This window comes from Tachypleus tridentatus, chromosome 13, assembly GCF_004210375.1.
Source record: "Tachypleus tridentatus isolate NWPU-2018 chromosome 13, ASM421037v1, whole genome shotgun sequence".
NCBI lineage: Eukaryota > Metazoa > Arthropoda > Merostomata > Xiphosura > Limulidae > Tachypleus > Tachypleus tridentatus.
In genome coordinates this window covers 230,843,264-230,861,102 of record NC_134837.1, presented here as the reverse complement: position 1 = coordinate 230,861,102, position 17,839 = coordinate 230,843,264, and positions in this window count along the sequence as shown.

The following is a 17,839-nucleotide window of genomic DNA, read 5'->3' as shown; positions in this document are numbered from 1 at the left end:
TAACGCTGCTGGTAATTTGTCTAGAAAATACAAAAGATGTCAAGTTCGAATGAAAGAGATTCAGGCTTAGACTAAATATGCCCGTTGCGGAGCAGACGTCATGCACTTGACTACATCCAAGGTTATTCAAAATGTTCCATTCATTAGAAATACTCTTGATAATTCCTAGGAGTTGTACACACTTTATGAAACCTCAGGAACGCTCAAACAACTCCATTTGAACATTGACAATTACAGCCCCTATCCATGTTGGACACAAAATTATGTGTTTTACAAAATTATAAGGTAGTTTTGATGTACTACGAAAAGCAACACATGATTTTGGTACAAACACATTCTTTAGAACTAGTTTGGTTTGGATTTCGCACAAAGCTACACGAGAGCTATCTGCGCTAGCCGTCCCATTTAACTGTGTAAGACTAGAGGGAAGGCAACTAGTCATAACTAGCTACCACCAACCCTTGTGCTACTCTTTTAACAACAAATAGTGGGACTGACTGTCACATTATAACGCCCCAACGCTGAAAGGGCGAGCATGTTTGGTGCGACGGTGATTCGAACCCGCGACCCTCAGATTACGAGTCGAGCGCCATAACCACCTGACTATGCCAGGTCTCTTTCGAACTAGTGGAATCCTCAAAGGTTTTAACGAATTAAAGTGCATTTGTATGTTGATTGTTTGCTTACTTAAGATCCAAAGAATCGAACACTTGAAAATACAACAACATTTCACTGATGTATTATCTTTCAAGGATACAGTGCTTCTTTTTTTAAACATTACAACTGGAAGAAACGTTTCACAAATTATTTTTACAAAGGGACAAAAGCAAATCAAAATTGAATATTAGGGGTCTTTATGCAACCACAACAACGATAAATTCCCTAAATAATCGACCGTGGCAGCTCAGTAGAGTGTAACACTTAATACACAAATGAACTGTATCGCATTGAAAATATATTTTATTACAATATTTTTAACCACATACACACTTTTTAATACTGATTTGCGCTTTTACCATTTCTAGTAAAGCGTGAACAGTAAATACTTCTATAGGACATACCATTTCCTGTAATTTATGAACGGCAGTGACTTCTATAGGCCATGCCGTTTACAGTAAGATGTCTTTGTTTGTTTGTTTTTGAATTTCGGGCAAAGCTACTCGAGGGCTATCTGCGCTAGCTGTCCCTAATTTAGCAGTGTAAGACTAGAGGGAAGGTAGCTAGTCATCACCACCCACCGCCAACTCTTGGGCTACTCTTTTACCAACGAATAGTGGGATTGACCGTCACATTATAACGCCCCCACGGCTAAAAGGGCGAGCATGTTTGGTGTGACGAGGATTCGAACTCGCGACCCTCGGATTACGAGTCGAACGCCTTAACACGCTTGGCCATGCCGGGCCCAGTAAGATGTCAATGAATTTGCTTTATTGTAATTACGCAGGTATCTAACTGAGATCTAGTTATATCTAGAGTTGGATTAAGTCTTAATGAATGTAAAATAATATTAACATAACTTTGTTCTTATAAATTTATTTTTCTTGAATAGTATGTGTTATTTCTTAATTGCTTTTGTTGTAAAAGTACAGAAAATGGCCATTATTTCCTTCAAACTTTGCTTTTGTGAGCTAGATAATTAAATTTAGAAATCAACCTATTTTCTATGTAAAAACGGGCAAATTTGCACATTTTTATTTACGTAAGATCTGAATAAAACAACATATGAATCAAGATTTACACATATATATACTAAAGTTATACAAAAATGTTTAGAAGTGAGTAGCTTTTCAAGATTTGCGACTACAATGTAAATCACTTTCAAGTATCAGCCCCCAAATATAGTCTCCCATCATGTTTTCGTTAAACGCTTCTTGATAGCAGCGTTCAAAGTTCAGTATATCTTGATGAAAGCGCTCGCCTTGCTCCTCTCAGTATACTCCCATGTTTTCCTTGAATTTATCAAGATGAGCGTCAAAAATATAGACTTTCAGGGACATCCTGCAGTCCATTTTACCGTAGTTCTTCACTAGAACCTCAACCAGTTCCACATAATTTTCGGCCTTGTGATTGCCCAAGAAGCCCCGAACCACTGCGACAAAGCTGCTGCAAGTTTTTTTTCCCTTCCTACTGAGCTTCTTGGGGAATTCTGTGTACTCCAGGATCTTCTTTATTTGTGGTTCAACGAAGACACCAGCTTTGTTTGGCCTTTGCCTCAGACAGCTCAGGGAAGAAGTCTCGTTGGTACTTGAAGGCTGCAGACTTCTTATCAAGGGCTGTGACAAATTGTTTCATAAGACCCAATTTTATGTGCAATGGTAGGAACAACACCTTTTGGAGGTCCACTAGTGGCTCACACTTGTCATTGTGACTCCCAACAGAGAACTCGATCCGTTGTGGCCAGTGCTTCCTGTTGTAGTGTGCTGCGGTGTCTCTGCTGTCCTAAAGGCAAAGATGACAGGGAAACTTGGTAAAGCCAATTGTGTTAGAGGTTCATGCAAAATATTTTATACGTGATATTTTTTCTATACTATTGGAAATTAAAAAAATAAATTAAAATATATTTAAATTTTAGAAGGTCTAAAATGTGTACAATATAAAAGTTTACTATACAAGCGAGCAAAAATTGCCCGTCTTACCTTCTAGAGTTTTTTTGCAGTGCTCGCAGGTAAAATGAGGTGCCCAGAGTTTGTCCTGATCCTTGATAGGCATGCCGAAATATGCCTTATAGGCTTCAAACATTTTAATAGATGCCGTCACAGAGTACGTTTTCGCTCTTGTCTTGATAAATTGGCCACATACATAGTAGAATGCTTCTGGAGGATGCTTGTAGCTCTTGATGCCATGTCTGATAAAATCAGATGGGTCTATCTGTTCACTTAGACAGCTGGAACTAAAGTGAAGTGGTGAGTGGTGAGCCTCTGTATATATGTTACTATGGATACGTCTAGAAAAATTCTAAAAGGTTCTTGAACATTCTCGTAAGTTCTACAACATTCTAGAAAGTTCTTGAAATTTCTTGTAAATTCGAGGAAATTCTCTATCAGCTACTCAGCACTGAATCTACCTGGAATATTTTGGAAAATGGGTAAATTTGAAAATTTCATTACCCAGGTCACAAAAGCAAAGTTTGAAGAGAAAAATATGTCTTTTCCATTTACTTTAGCCATAAGCAATTAGGAAATAAAACTTTCTGCTCAGGAACAAGGAAAAGTAAAAATGTTGTTACATAGTGTAATATACATATTTTTAAATACAACCTATCGTGTGTTGTGTCTTCAGTCTAATTATAAATATTTTCTTATTACCTCTTTTACTCTATGAACTACTAGGCACGTATTTTTGTGGCTAAATGAAAGAGATATGTTGGTGGTCTTTTAGTTGGTAAGACGAAAGACAATGCTGAGAAATCTGAGAAACTGATTTATTACAGTTTGTTTATAACGAATATACTGAATCTGTACTTTTAGCAGTTGCAACTATTTACAGTACATAAAAGATATTTAAATAAACTCCATTAAAGTTATAGTAGTGTAATTGCATGATTTATTTTCATAATATGTATTTTTATATTATTCTGCAGTTAATTCTGGATACTAACTGTTAAATCAGTCGAGAGAGTCAATTATCTAACAAATGTTTTAAGACCTTCGGTTGCGAAAAACTGATCCAAATTTAGAATAAAAACATCATAGCCGAAAATCGGATTGAAGGCGCCAGACTACGTAACCGTAATCCAATAATACAGTCTGAAAAAGCTTCTTCTTCTGATTAAAAAAATATACTTGTAAGTAAATTCTGTAAAATACCTTGTCAAAAAGGAGACTGCTTCGCCTGTGGCATTTGTAAATGTTGCTTACCTTTGGATTCATGCTCAAATAAAGCAAATCATGTTAACTGAAAGAGAAGAAATAATGCTGAAAGTAGAGTGAGAAGAGTAATGAGAAGAACAAAATATGATAAGATGAGAATAAAGCATTATGTATGTTACTGATTCTGGAGAAGATGGAAACCATTACTGATATATACAGTTGTATTTTTTTTTTGTATTTCATGTATTCCAAATCTGAAAAAAAAAGATTCTGAATAGTAGAGTCAAGTAGTTTACTTCTACCAATCATCGTCTTCTGAGGCGTAATGTTTTAAAATTTGGTGCGATGCCAAGAGAGGTCAGTTTTTTGTGATCAGAGGTTTAAAAAGCAATTACAAAAATAATCCAGTACTCATCCATACAAAGGTTTGTCAGGTATAATCAGAAAATATACACATTTTAATATAAGTTACAAACTTAAAGATATTGATTTTACCTCATTATATTTTGTTTTACAAATAATTGTGTAAATTTTGTTCCTTGAATTCGTTGTTATAATAATTTTAAGCACTCATATCCTTTTCCACTGTCTTTAACTTATGAAACTTGAAAATAGCGACCGACACTTCATGTGTTATATTTTGATTAACCTCAGTTAATTCTAGCTTGCCTTTATTAGATTGTGATTTCTGTAAACATAGTTATCAAATATTAATAAAATAATGGATGATAAAAATTGCCTAAGTGCCACCTTTCACGTAAAATGAATCATCATATCATCCTGAATCTGTTGTTTATAGTTAAGTCACATTTGTTTTATGATAATATATCATTTGGACGTTCTCTACATTAAACTTTATTTTTTATGTATTTCCAACTTATTAACCTGAGCCATTCCATTAACTGCTTAATAGTTTATTGATGTTTACCCCTTTAATAAAAGTAGCTAAATATCTGATAGATAATGTTGAACATTACACCTACTTTCACATAAATGCACGAAAACCGCAAAATAACTTATAATTAAAAAATAAAGTTATAAAACACTTAGTATGTATTTCTACAACAATATAGTCGTTATATATAAATAATGTCACATTTCTTTACAAATTCGTAATTTAAAAAAATGAATTTGAATCACTGTGTTACAAAGAGAATTAATACATCAATTCGAAGTGATTTTGAAGCCTCACCATATTATTACAGTCCTTGTTGCCATGCTCAGTCATGCCTTAACTGTTAACTATGCTTCTTGACAATAGCCCTGAAGCATAATTTCCATTGTGAAAGGCTTTAATGTCCAATTTTTCAACAGCTATTTCAAAGTATAATTACGCAGAAATACGTAAGCACTTTTTTAAGTGAACTTAGTGGTATATTTTATACTGGATAGCAGAAATGCCATTTCGTCCTCCAGCTGCTCGTGGTACGTTAACAGTCGAACTGATATGTTGTGGAATGTTTTATGATTACGTTGTTTACTGATGACTGGAGCAGGTGTACAGTTTTTGTTACTGACTTATATGTTCGTAGATTCTCACCTGTTAAAAGACACCACACTTTCTTTATAATGATTGGATATGACTTATTGCAGGTTTCTTTCTACATAGTCCTGTCTGGTGTTGATTCTATGCCTTTTCTACGATGCAAATAAGTACAATTAATATTTTTGTTTTAGATATTTTAAACCCCTTACCTAAATACATCTTCATGATTTGATTGTAGCAATATTTTATGCTTGGAAAGTGTTACACATCTTTTCCTAAAACATTTGTTTTTGATATCATCCTATTGATATCGTCCCCACGGCTGAAAAGGAGAGTATGTTTGGTGTGGGTGGGATTCAAACCGCGACCCTCAGAGTAGGAATTGAACGCCCTAACTTACCTGGTCATGCCGAGCCTAATAACATATCAAAAAATTTTACAGCTACTTTTCAAGTTTCATTGAAAAAGAACAGTAAGGAAAAGAGAAAAAAAATGCTAAAAATCTTTACAATATTTTGATTATTTATATTTCATTTGAAATTTTCTCTAGCAGTTTGCAACATAACACTAAGAACAAACAAATAACAATAAAAATTCAAAGTTCTTCCAAGATATTTTATTATCAACGTAGATTTAATTTATTGTATTTTACTTCATAGTACTATTGTAATCTTTTTGTCTTTCTGTTTTGCTTTATCACAGATTGTTATAAAATTAGAAGACATGCATTAATTCAATACGTAACGATATTCTAGATAAACAGTAATTTTTAGTTTTTAGGAACAACAAAATCTTGGCCCGGCACAGTTAAGTGGGTTAAAGCGTTCGACTCGTAATCTGACGGTTGCGGGTTCGAATCCCCGTCATACCAAACGTGATCCCTCTTTCAACGGTGGGGGCATTATAAAGTGACGGTCAATCCCGCTATTCGTTGGTAAAAGAGTGGCTCAAGAGCTGGAGGTGGGTGGTGATGACTAGTCGCCTTCCGTCTATTCTTCCACTGCTAAATTCCACTGCTTTGCGCGAAATTCAAAACAACCAACAGAAATTTACCATTCACACTAAAAACCTGTTAGTTTAATTAAAATTATAGGAGCCACTTATCAATAACCAAACATATTCAACATACCTTGTACGTATCTCAGAATGGCTGGTATGAGTATTAACACTTTTATTGATAAGGAAAGAACAACGTTTCTACCTTCTTAGGTCATCTTCAGGTGTAAGAAAGAGTTTTCAAGTGACCGTTGCTGGACACATGTGTTAGGGACGAGAGTGTAAACGGGCATGGGATTGGAGGAGGCGATGTTAAGGGATTTGGTGTTTTATGACAATACTAGGCTATCTGCGCTGGATGTTAGGTTATTAATTACTATAGGTATAAAGGTGTTCCTTTATAATGGTTTAATTTTGGTTTTAGTTGATGTTAAGTAAGGCTTCTTTCATTTTGCGTTTGTTTATGTTTGTTTCTTTATTAAGTATTTGGGTGTTTTCTATGGTTATGTTGTGTTTATTTGGTTTGCAGTGTTCAAAAACGTGTGAAGATTTTTTTTTGTCTTCTTTGAATCTAGTTTCCATTTTTCTGCTTGTTTCTTCAATATAGAAGTCATGGAAGTTGTTGCATTGTGTTTTACAAATTATGTTGGAATTGTGTTTGTCGGTGTAGTTTTTACATAGTATGGACTTCAGTTTTGTACCTAGTTTTTGAATAAATTTGGTGTTTACTGGAATGTTGTGTTTTGTTATAAGTTTTTTTCTAAATGTTTGCTGTTTTTTCGCTCATATTGGGAACGTATGGTATGCAGCAGTGTAAGGTTTTGTAATATGTTGTATTTTGGTATTTATTGTTGATGTAGGTGTGTGCGTATAATTTTTTCCACGGTTGTTTGAGGAAATTTTTTGATGTTGATGAAGTTTTGTTTTATTTTGTTGATTTCATCATGTGAGGATAGTTTTGTGGCTGTGTTTATTTGGTTTTTTAATATGTTGGGTTTTTGTTTTGTTTCATGTGCTGAGTCCCAGGAAATGTATAATCCAGTATGGGTGATTTTTCTATGGATTTCTGTTTTGAATTGTTTATCAGTTCTAGTGATTTTGAGGTTAAGAAATGCTATTCGGTTTGTTTTTTCATGTTCATAGGTGAACTTAATGTTGGGGTGTATCGAGTTAACGTGATTAAAAGACTAAGTGTGTGTTCTGTAGATGTAAATCCTGTAATTGTATCATCAACATACCTGTACCAGTATAGTGGTGAATGTAAGGCTGAATTGGTCGCTTGAGATTCAATCTGTGTCATAAAAATATTGGCTAGAACTGGTGACACTTGTTTATACTCTCGTTCCTAAAATAAGTGTACGGCAACGGTCACTTGCAAACTCTTTTTGTTAACATGAAGATAACCTAGGAAGGTCGCAAAGTTGTTCCCTGCTTATCAATAAAAGTGCTAATACTCATACCAGCTGTTCAGAGATACATTTTTATTTGAAGTTGGTTTCTAGTCATCAAGAAAGTGTTAAGAATGGTATGTCCTAAGTTCAAAGGTTATATAATTTAACTAACGGATTGCATACAGTTCTGAGCTTCCTCTAACTAATTTGTACATGTTTTTGTATTATCTGCTTAAAGAGGCTGTCGTCAGAAATGCATATCAGCTAGCTTAAGATTTATAATAAAAAATTGCAGGGTGTAGCTTTTACTTGTGTAAAATAATTAGCACATGTTTTTGTGACTTTGAGATACCAAGTCAACCAGAATACAATAACTACATGCAGAATGTGCACTGGCATTTAGAATCATTTACCTTAATAAATCTGAATAAAATATATTTTACGATATTTATGCAAAGGTGAATATCTTAACTGTTCCAGTTATAAGAATACCCTTATCTCAGGCTCTTCTTAGACCAAATAATTAAACTTACATATTAATGAGAGCTTAGTGACATAATTACAGGTCACAAGTATTGTAATCCTTTTCCTGCAAGATAGTATTCCTTAACACTAACAAAAACAATGGGTCTAACATATTTTTAAGTTTTTATGATATAAACGCATTGGTAATTCTGTCCTTTATCTACAATCGTATGGTTTTTGCATATTTTAGTTTATGTCCAAACCAGAAATATCTTTTCTCTGTAATAAAATCTTATAATCAAGCAAATATATTTCAAGTCAAACATTTTAGTTATCTGAATAAATTGCACTCTTGTATATATCACATACATAACGCATATACAAACTTTAAAGCTCAGTGAAAGACATACGTGTGCACATCACACAGACATCACTTTCTACAACACATGTATATCCCATTATAATATATTTACACATCATGTCACCTTTATAATGGCTCCATTATATCTGTAGCAACTCATTTGGAAAGTTGATTGCTTTCTATTTTTTGTGGGATTTCTTTGAAAATGTTCGAAGGTAAAACATGCATATGCCATCCATTTTTTATGATTAACCAAATCAAGAGATGTCACGAAAATAATCTCAGTTTGAAACAAAGAAAAATAGCTTTGTCTGATGTAAACATTCATCCACGTTACATTGTGTGTTTTAAACCACAAAATACGCGAAATTTACACAGTCCAATACGGTTGGTAACAACAAATACCAGCAAAACTACATTCACTGTAAACACAGGTTAGCCTTGATTATCCCGCCATAGCTGTCATCTAGGGACAATAAAAATCACTATCTGAGACAAACAGAAATGACAACAAAAACGTTATACATTTTACCTTATTTATAAATAATATGTTGACTTATTGCGTTGCACTAAAATGCATTCTTCAGAAATACTGGTATATACTAAACAGACCATTAGGTGCGACCCATCTCACAGAGTGGCTCAACACAAAATCATGCTGACATCTGCTCAAGATTGCAAGTGAACTCCGAAAGTATGCAAGGCCTAACATCTATAAAGTTATCTGAGTATTCAGAAAACAAGGAATGGTACGTTTTTCAGCTTTTTATGTCAGAATCTATAGTTATCACTACCAGTTGAATCCAACTCCAAATTTTCTCAGGATTTGCGTCTCATAATCTCAGTTGTCTTAGCCATGTATCAAGAAACTTTCTGCTAAATATCACTCAATAGTTTATAAATTAGGTACAAACAACTTTTTTCAGTTGGTTACTTTATCACCACACAGCTATATTAACTCTATCAACTGGCTTTTAGAAAAGACAACATTCTATCACGAAGTACAACTTAAGAACTCAAAATTCAGGAATGCTAGTCAAACAGCTAATTTCAGCCAGAATGAGCATGAGGTCGTCGTCGAAGTCTTAACTAATGACCAGAGCAAATAAACTGCTTCTCTGCTGGTGCTTCCTATTTGAATTTTCATGAGCAGCTAGATATATGGAATATCAATATCTTCCATTTGATCAGTTGAGAAGGAATCGTATGAAACACTACTATTATCATCAGAGTCAACTCACTAGTAACTCTTTGATTATTGGATTAACCCATTTTCCAATAGCTCATCAGTTTGCTTTTAATGTTGTTATTTTCCTGTGTGACCATTGCATCGAGTAAATCATTTAACTGAGCTATTGACAAGACATGTGCCATTGAAGACAGTACTAAGTTGTTTGCACGCTTCAGACCAGTACTTCAACAATACCTAATAACCAGGATAGAATGTTCGTTCCACTACTATTAAATTGTAACATATTTTTTAACATACAGCTGCTTTTCTCGATTGTTTCTTTCATTATTTCATTTACACCAGCTGTTAATGCAGCAATCCTACATATTTCTTTGGACGCCGTGCTACTTCTATTCGTCAGTGACGACCATACACTTGACCCATTGAGAGCTAGAATTGTTGTTCAAACGTCAGATAATAATGAGAACAGCCAATCAACTGCATGCTATTAAGAAATATGGTGGATGCTAATCTCAATCACTTTGGCCAATGTCAACAAATTTAACACGTCTTATGCTTGGAAGTTTGTGCCACCTATTAAATCAAATAATTCCACAGATAATGATAGAGATGAGTATTTCACAAGAGCTACAAAGTGGATTATCCACTGAGCTTTCACCACATCAGCCATGGACTGTGTTAATGCAGCGACCACTGGATAAGCCTCTCCTACTTTGTGAAATAGTCAGTAACCACAAGGACATTTAGGTGATGCATTTTCATTTTGGAGATTGAACCAACGATATCCAGTGCTGTTCTCTGGAAAGAGTAGAATAACTTATAGTTCTTTGTTGAAGTATACCTTATTTAGTTCGACTTCCCTTTGAATGGCATACATCATAAATAATTCATACTAGAGTTGAATGCCTCAACTCAAATGGCAAGAAAAACTGCCATTGAATGTTGACACAAGTATAGGTAACAATTTGCGTCCTACACCTTTGTGTTATGCAAAATATGAAGAATCTCGTATTCCAGAGCTGTTGAGATCACTTTGTCGTAACCATATACTGAAAACCATTCTTCGGTGTAACTGATTATACAGGAGTCAATGCTAAACCTGAATACTTAAGTTCTATTTTTATAGCTTCCAAACAGGAAACAATTTTTTTATGAATTCCCTTTTAAAAGGTCTGCCATAAAAGCAAAAACGGTCTCAACTGTCACACATCAGAGGAACAGGACATTCAACAAACGTACAAGGTCTCAAAATCTGATGAGATGATACATCTGCAGGTCTGTGTGGCTGGATCAAGTAATAAGGTATAAATAAATTATACATCTTCAACACTATTATTCATCGTTATATCATTCCTTTTGGGTTTTTAAGCTTCATCAACCATTTGATTTATGGATGGTCCACTTAAATAGTGAAATTTTACCAGAAGCAGTATATGCATTCAGGAGCCATAAACACACGATTACATATTCTGCACATTCTACAACTGCAGTAACACTGCTCCAAATTCACTATCACTAGCTTTATTTACTGATACTCTAAACTATCTGAGTAACCTTAACTGCTATCGTAAGTGTACCTATTAACTTTCTTATCTTTTGAGGTAGCTAATTTGACTTTACTAGTCTAATTCATGGAACAACTGAATTCATAATCCCGAGAATCCTCAGAGTTTGATGTTACTAGCAACCTTTACATAATAATTAATTTCTTCATCCTATAAGTCATACACCCTTGCCTTAATAGTGTCATTTACGGAACACCTAACTTTCCTATTCTGTAAATCATTTAATTTTACCTTAGTATATCATTTATGGAACAATTTTTCTTTTCTTGTATCTTAGTTAACTTTATTAGTCTACTCAGAAGGAATACTAGTCACTCTATCTAAGTTTGAAAGATGTAATAACACTACCATGACTCTTGCTATATATATGTGTGTAAAAAATTGGAATCTAAGCCACATGAGGTATTGCCGTAGCTTTTTTAACAATGCAATACTATACAATTTTTATGTTTGTGGACAAATCTAAGCATTCTTATATTGTATTAAAAACAACAACTTCATATATTTTTCAGAAATATCCAGTCATAAAGTGGTATAGTTACTGTTCTTCTTCTTTTTCTTTCATAGATGAAACACAAAGTAAAAGAATGGATGGTTGACACTAAACAAAGTTTCACTGGTACAGATTAATCTGAATTTCAACATGACAAGTGAATATTTGATGAATATTTTTTATTAATTTTCTCGATGAACTGATCTTCATAACAACATTAGGTTAACATTGTTGAATTAAGGATTTAGGAAATAATAGAAAATTTGAAATTAGAAGAGATAGTGACTTAAAATACTATATATTTTTCAAGGTGTTCTCTTGGAGCTAACATTTAAATGTTTTTGTGATTACATTGTTTTAAGTTGCATGAACATCTTTATTCTGTATCAGCATTTTTGTTCTTTTTATACACTGATAGGCTGCGACAATCAGAACCGGAATTTTATTTGGAAAGGCTACTTTTTATGACATGACAGGCTATTATTATACTCAGTTTCTAAAGGTTACGCTCAGTTAGGTACCTTTTGTTTATTCTCACAAAGTAAGATTACATTGTTTCGGTTATATCAACTCGTTCATGATAAAATATATATTTTTTATGCTTAGAAAACGCCTTCTATAGCTCGACTACAATACTTAAAATTCCTTTTTGGGGAAAGTAAATTTTGTGACAACTATTTTGAACTACGTTTCAAAGTTAAAAATCAAATCACTAAGACAACTGTGTTTGTCGAATATATCATACATAATGTTTGCATAGTGGTTCCACTGTGAAACGTGTTAGGGAGGTACTTTCCCAATGCCAACTTTTTTCAAACATCATAATAAATTTTAACTTTGTATAAAATTATTTTAACAAGTTTCTAAACGGTGTTAGTTGAAGTGAAAAAATCTACCAAGTTTCTGGAGAAAACAAATAAAATGCACGACTTGTATTGGAAGAAAACGATTGCTTTATTACTCTCCGCCTCAGACTAGTAAGAAAGATTATGGACTAAGAAACGTGGAACGAAAAAGACTGGTAGAATTGATATACTGTACAGATTTGTTCCTGAGAAACACCTTGTTTCAAAACAGAAAGGAGGGCCTCATTATATACACGAGCGATCAGAATAAGACGCAGGTCTGAAGGGGAAATAAAAAAATGTACTGGACGTAAGCATAATACCAAGAAGAGTAGTAGCATACCAACGTAGAATGTGATAATGCGGATGGAAAATAAGAGAAACAAGAAAAAGGAAAAGAGGGAAAGAATTGATGTGAAAAAAAAGACACAAAACCCAAGACAAGTATAGAGAGATAAGGAAACAAAAGATAGAGGAGGTCTAAAAGACTGTCAGAAATATAGATAGTGACTGGTAAGAACATAAGAAGTCTGATTCAAAATGCAGAAAATATTTGCACCAAGATAAAATAACATGAACCCAAACGGAAAGAAACGTGTCAAAGAACGTAAAAAGTACAGCAAACCATCTTGAAAAATAAATAAACCTTCAAACAGTGGAAGGTGAAAAAAATTCGACTATTCAAAAATGGCAGACAATAAAGAACGCAAAGAAAGCGGCAATAATGGTGAAAAACGGGCCAATTAGAAACTGGTATAACAACATTAAGACACCAAAAGGGGAGAAAAAAGTATAAAGAATAGCGAAGCAGATCGAAATGGTAAAGATAGACACTGTAACTGATCAAAATATTTAGGGACAAAGTAAAGACGCGGTAAAACCGAGATGGAAATAGTACTACAAGGAGCTACTTAACACCCAAATTGAGGCAAAATAATTAAAGACAGCATTAATTGCAGGCTTAGTACTGGATATCACTGGAGTGAAGTCCAAAGCCACAATAAAAAAAATGAAAAGGAAGACAAAGCAGAAGGTACACAAAAAAAAGCATTAGTAGATGATAGAGTTTAGTATGTATGGACCCTGTTTAAAAACATCTGGAAGGTAGAGCAGATATCCAAAAGAGAATGGAGAGTAGCTAATTATACCCATTTGTAAAAAAAAAAAAGACGTTCTTGAATGTTAAACGATAGAGCAATAAAATTAATTGAGCCTCTGTTTAAAGTGAAGAAAAAGGTACTTGAAAATAAAGGAGGTCATAGACATTGAGAAAATACGGCTTATATTCAGCCTGAGAAAGGAACAATAGATTCAATCATCATTCTATGATAGTTGCAGAAGTACTTTGAAGGAAGCAAGAAGTTCTATCATGCATTCGTAGATTTGGAAAAAGTATGTGGTAGGGTGCCACGAGAATTAGTATAGGTGCCTTCAAAAGAGAGGAGAGTCCAAACAGCTGATAAGACTAGTAACTTCCTCTTATAAAGGAGCGAAAAGGTGTACACAAAAGTGGACAAGTTTGAAGTAAACATTAGATTGTACCTGGAGTCGTTCATGAGCTCCTGCTGTTTGTCATTGACGTCTTGGATAAGTAGTGCCATAAGGGATTCCTGTGGTAGATAATGTTCGCCAAAAACTTTGTTCTAAAAGCTAAAAGTGAGAAGGAGTTACAAATGCACGTTAAAGTGTGGCAGATAGGTTTGGAAGCTGTTGGGGCAAGTACAAGGTTTTAGGTACTTAGAAAGTACAATTCAAAGTGAAGGAGGAAGTGGGAAGACTGTGAAAAAGAGCATCTAGGCGAATTAACAGAAATGAAACGAAGTAACCACAGCATCTGTGGAAAAAGGTTGCTAAGAACACTGAAAACCAAAGTGTATAAGACTATGACTAGACTGGTGATCCTCTATGGAGCAGAGACCTGAGATGGTTGTGGAGAGTGTTGCTGAAAAGAGTAAATGAGGAAATGGAGGAAAAGCAAGAGAAGGGAGGTTGAGATAGTGAAGAGAAGAATAAGAAGAGCATTGGAGCTGCCAGAAAGGAAAAAAAACAGGAAAAGCCAGTAAAGTGCTGGAAGGATTGATTAAAGAAAACAAAGACGAAAAAGAAACTGCAGCAAACCTGGCAATGAACAGAGATGAAGGCAGCAAGTTAAAAGAGAATTCGTTCAATAAAAAATATATAATTATTCATATTTTCTAAACACCATTCTTTTAACACCGTATTCTTTATCTACACTATTTGTAATTTCCGAAAATTAAAGTGTTTAATAATAGTATTCCAATCACATTATGTTCGACATATCAATTGCCAATGACGCATTCTGCTCAATCTAGAGCTTATCAGGCCTGTTGGGACACAACAAACACAGTAGTGGTCAGAATACCATTTGTCACAAAAAACAGTTGTCGTGTGAGTGACTTTTCCAAACTGGCAAGGTATGATTACATTTCACTATATTTGTCCTATGACACCTAAATTAATTTTACAATTTTAACTTATTTTTTATACATTTAAGAAAAAATGCATAAGTCGAAAAATCGAGTTTAAATAAAATCGTCTTTTCTAATAATCTCTTGTTTTGTATCCTGCAAATCTGCAGGAATGAGTGTAAATGATAGACTCTTGAAGTTATTTTAATCATGACAGGAATATTTAAGTAAGTATATAACACTTGCTGGTTGAGAAGAACTCTTACACAACCCTGCACTGATGTAATATACTGAAATGTATAAATTAGAATTTGCAGAATACTCTATCCTTCAGGAATACAATGCTCTTAACTAGATAGATGTATTGACTGTATAGATGTATATAACAGTATTTTTTTTCTTGCTGAACAAAATATCATAGTCCATTTTAAAATACTATCATAGATTTAATGTAATGTTTGTTTACACTGACAGACACCCAAAATACAAGAACAAAGATCATCTTCAGATAATTCATTTTCATCCAGAAGACATATTCTTAGTTCTACTTTATTAGGTCCAGAACCACTTTATCCTATTTACAGTTCCTTTAAGGTAACAAACAATACATGTGTGTTAAATGCAAAATTAATGGAAGATTTGTTTTAAGATATTGAATCAGTATATCTTCACTGGTTGACAAGGTACGAGCCACTTGGAAAAAACAAACAAAAACAAAACTTGATTTTTAGGGTTGTCTGTACACATCTCTCCTTTTTATGGAATATGCTGTAAATTGGTCATCTTAAGTATTGACAATAAAAATGTTTTACAAAGGTGACCTAACTAGAATCTGTCTGAACATGTTATTTAATAAACTGATATTTATATGATTAAAATCTTGAATGCTTTTTATAAATCAAAATGTTTTTAGATATGATGAACTCAATTCTAGTCATTTTTTTGCTTAATTATTATGGTAGTGTTTAAAGTGTAGAAACTGACAAAAAAGGGAAAATAATAGTACATTAATCTTACAAATACTACATTAAATCATAAAATGAAACAAAATGTTTTTATATAAAAGTACAGCATTTAAAAACGTATCTATAACTAATTTACTTTGACCATTTCCTCTAGATACTTTACCTATCTAATAATAGTTATTTCTTTCAATATCAGTTTTTCAACTTTATAGAAATTAGATGTATTAAGTGCAATTCAGATGTTAAAAATTACTGATTAAATAGTGGGGTATTTTAGTTTATTGTCAACGTTAGAAGCCCCAAAAATATTTATATAAAAGAAAGAGATTGAGGATTTAATATTCCATCATGTAAACAAGGTAAGTGAAAACTTATTTATTTGTAATTATGCACAAAACTACACAATGAGCAATCTGTTCTGTGTCCACCATGGGTTATCCAAACATGATTTAGCTTTGTAAGTCTACAGACATACCACTGTGTTACTGTAGGTAGATAAGTAAAAACATACTTTAACATAAGTGTATAATCTCTCAGCCTGGTTCTATGTACCCTAGTTTTTGTGTCCAAAATTTTAAAACGTTTTATAACTTAAATAGTTTGGATTTATTTGTTTTTGAATTTCGCATAAAGCTACACAAAAGCTATCTGCATTAGCTATTCCTACTTTAGCATTAAACACTAGAGAGAAAGCAGCTAGTCATCACCCACCACCAGCTCTTGGGCTACTCTTTTACTAATGAATAGTAAGATGGACAGTCACATTACAATGCCACCATGGTGGAAAGGATGAGCATGTTTGGTGGGATAAGGATTCGAGCCTGTGATCCACAGATTCCAAGTCAACACCCCAACCATCTAGCCATGCTAGACAAAATACTTTGGGTCATACTAAAATCTTTATAGATATTTAATATATCAAATGTGGTGGAGAAGATAACAAATAAAACATACAAGGAGAGAATTTGTAGCTGTTTTATGTAATAGAGTTGTTTTATGTAATTTCTATTTTAAAATGTGTACTGTGTAGATTTTAGTGAGAAAACTACAAATGTAAGATATTCTCATAAGATGTTAATGTATTACAGGAAAACATGCTTGTTTTCTTATTTCAATTAAAATCTGTCTATATCTCCTATACTAACAACAGTTAAGTTTATGATGTTTTTAATAAACTTTTTAATTAAAAAGCGAATTCGTTTATTTTGTCCATATTACTCTTAGCATATCACCAGAATGTTTGTTATTTAATATTTAATATCTGCATGTTTATGAAAAAATTGTTTCCATAGGTACTCACATTTTACTTAAGAGAAACCAGCTACACTACACTTGAAAAAAAAAAGAGTGTTCTAATTGGTCATAAGTTACAAAAAGGCACTAAATATAGTAGTATGTTTCCCTTTTAATTGCTATACAAACTTATAAATATGTTGTTATTTTTTAAAATGGCCTCCTTTCTCCTCTTTCAATCACTCTATCTTCCAAATCTTTGTCTTGCTTAATATTATAATAAGCACTTAAACTTTATACTATAATAAAGAAAACGGAATGTTTAAAAGTACAAGTTGTATTTTTAAATAAGCTTCTCTGGATGGCAAACAACTAGAGATAATTACCATTAACAATTCCTACATCTGTTTCTTTTCATGTGGTGAAGTGTTACTCATACATACAAAGATTGAAAGTCATGCATGTTTACTACTTTGAAAATTAATTTAAGCATAAAGAAAGCCTCCTCATCCTTTACAGCCATCCTCTATTCTTATCCTTCTTGGGCTTTACATAATTTATGATAATAAGTTATATTTTATCTTATAAACACTTCAGAATCACATTGCG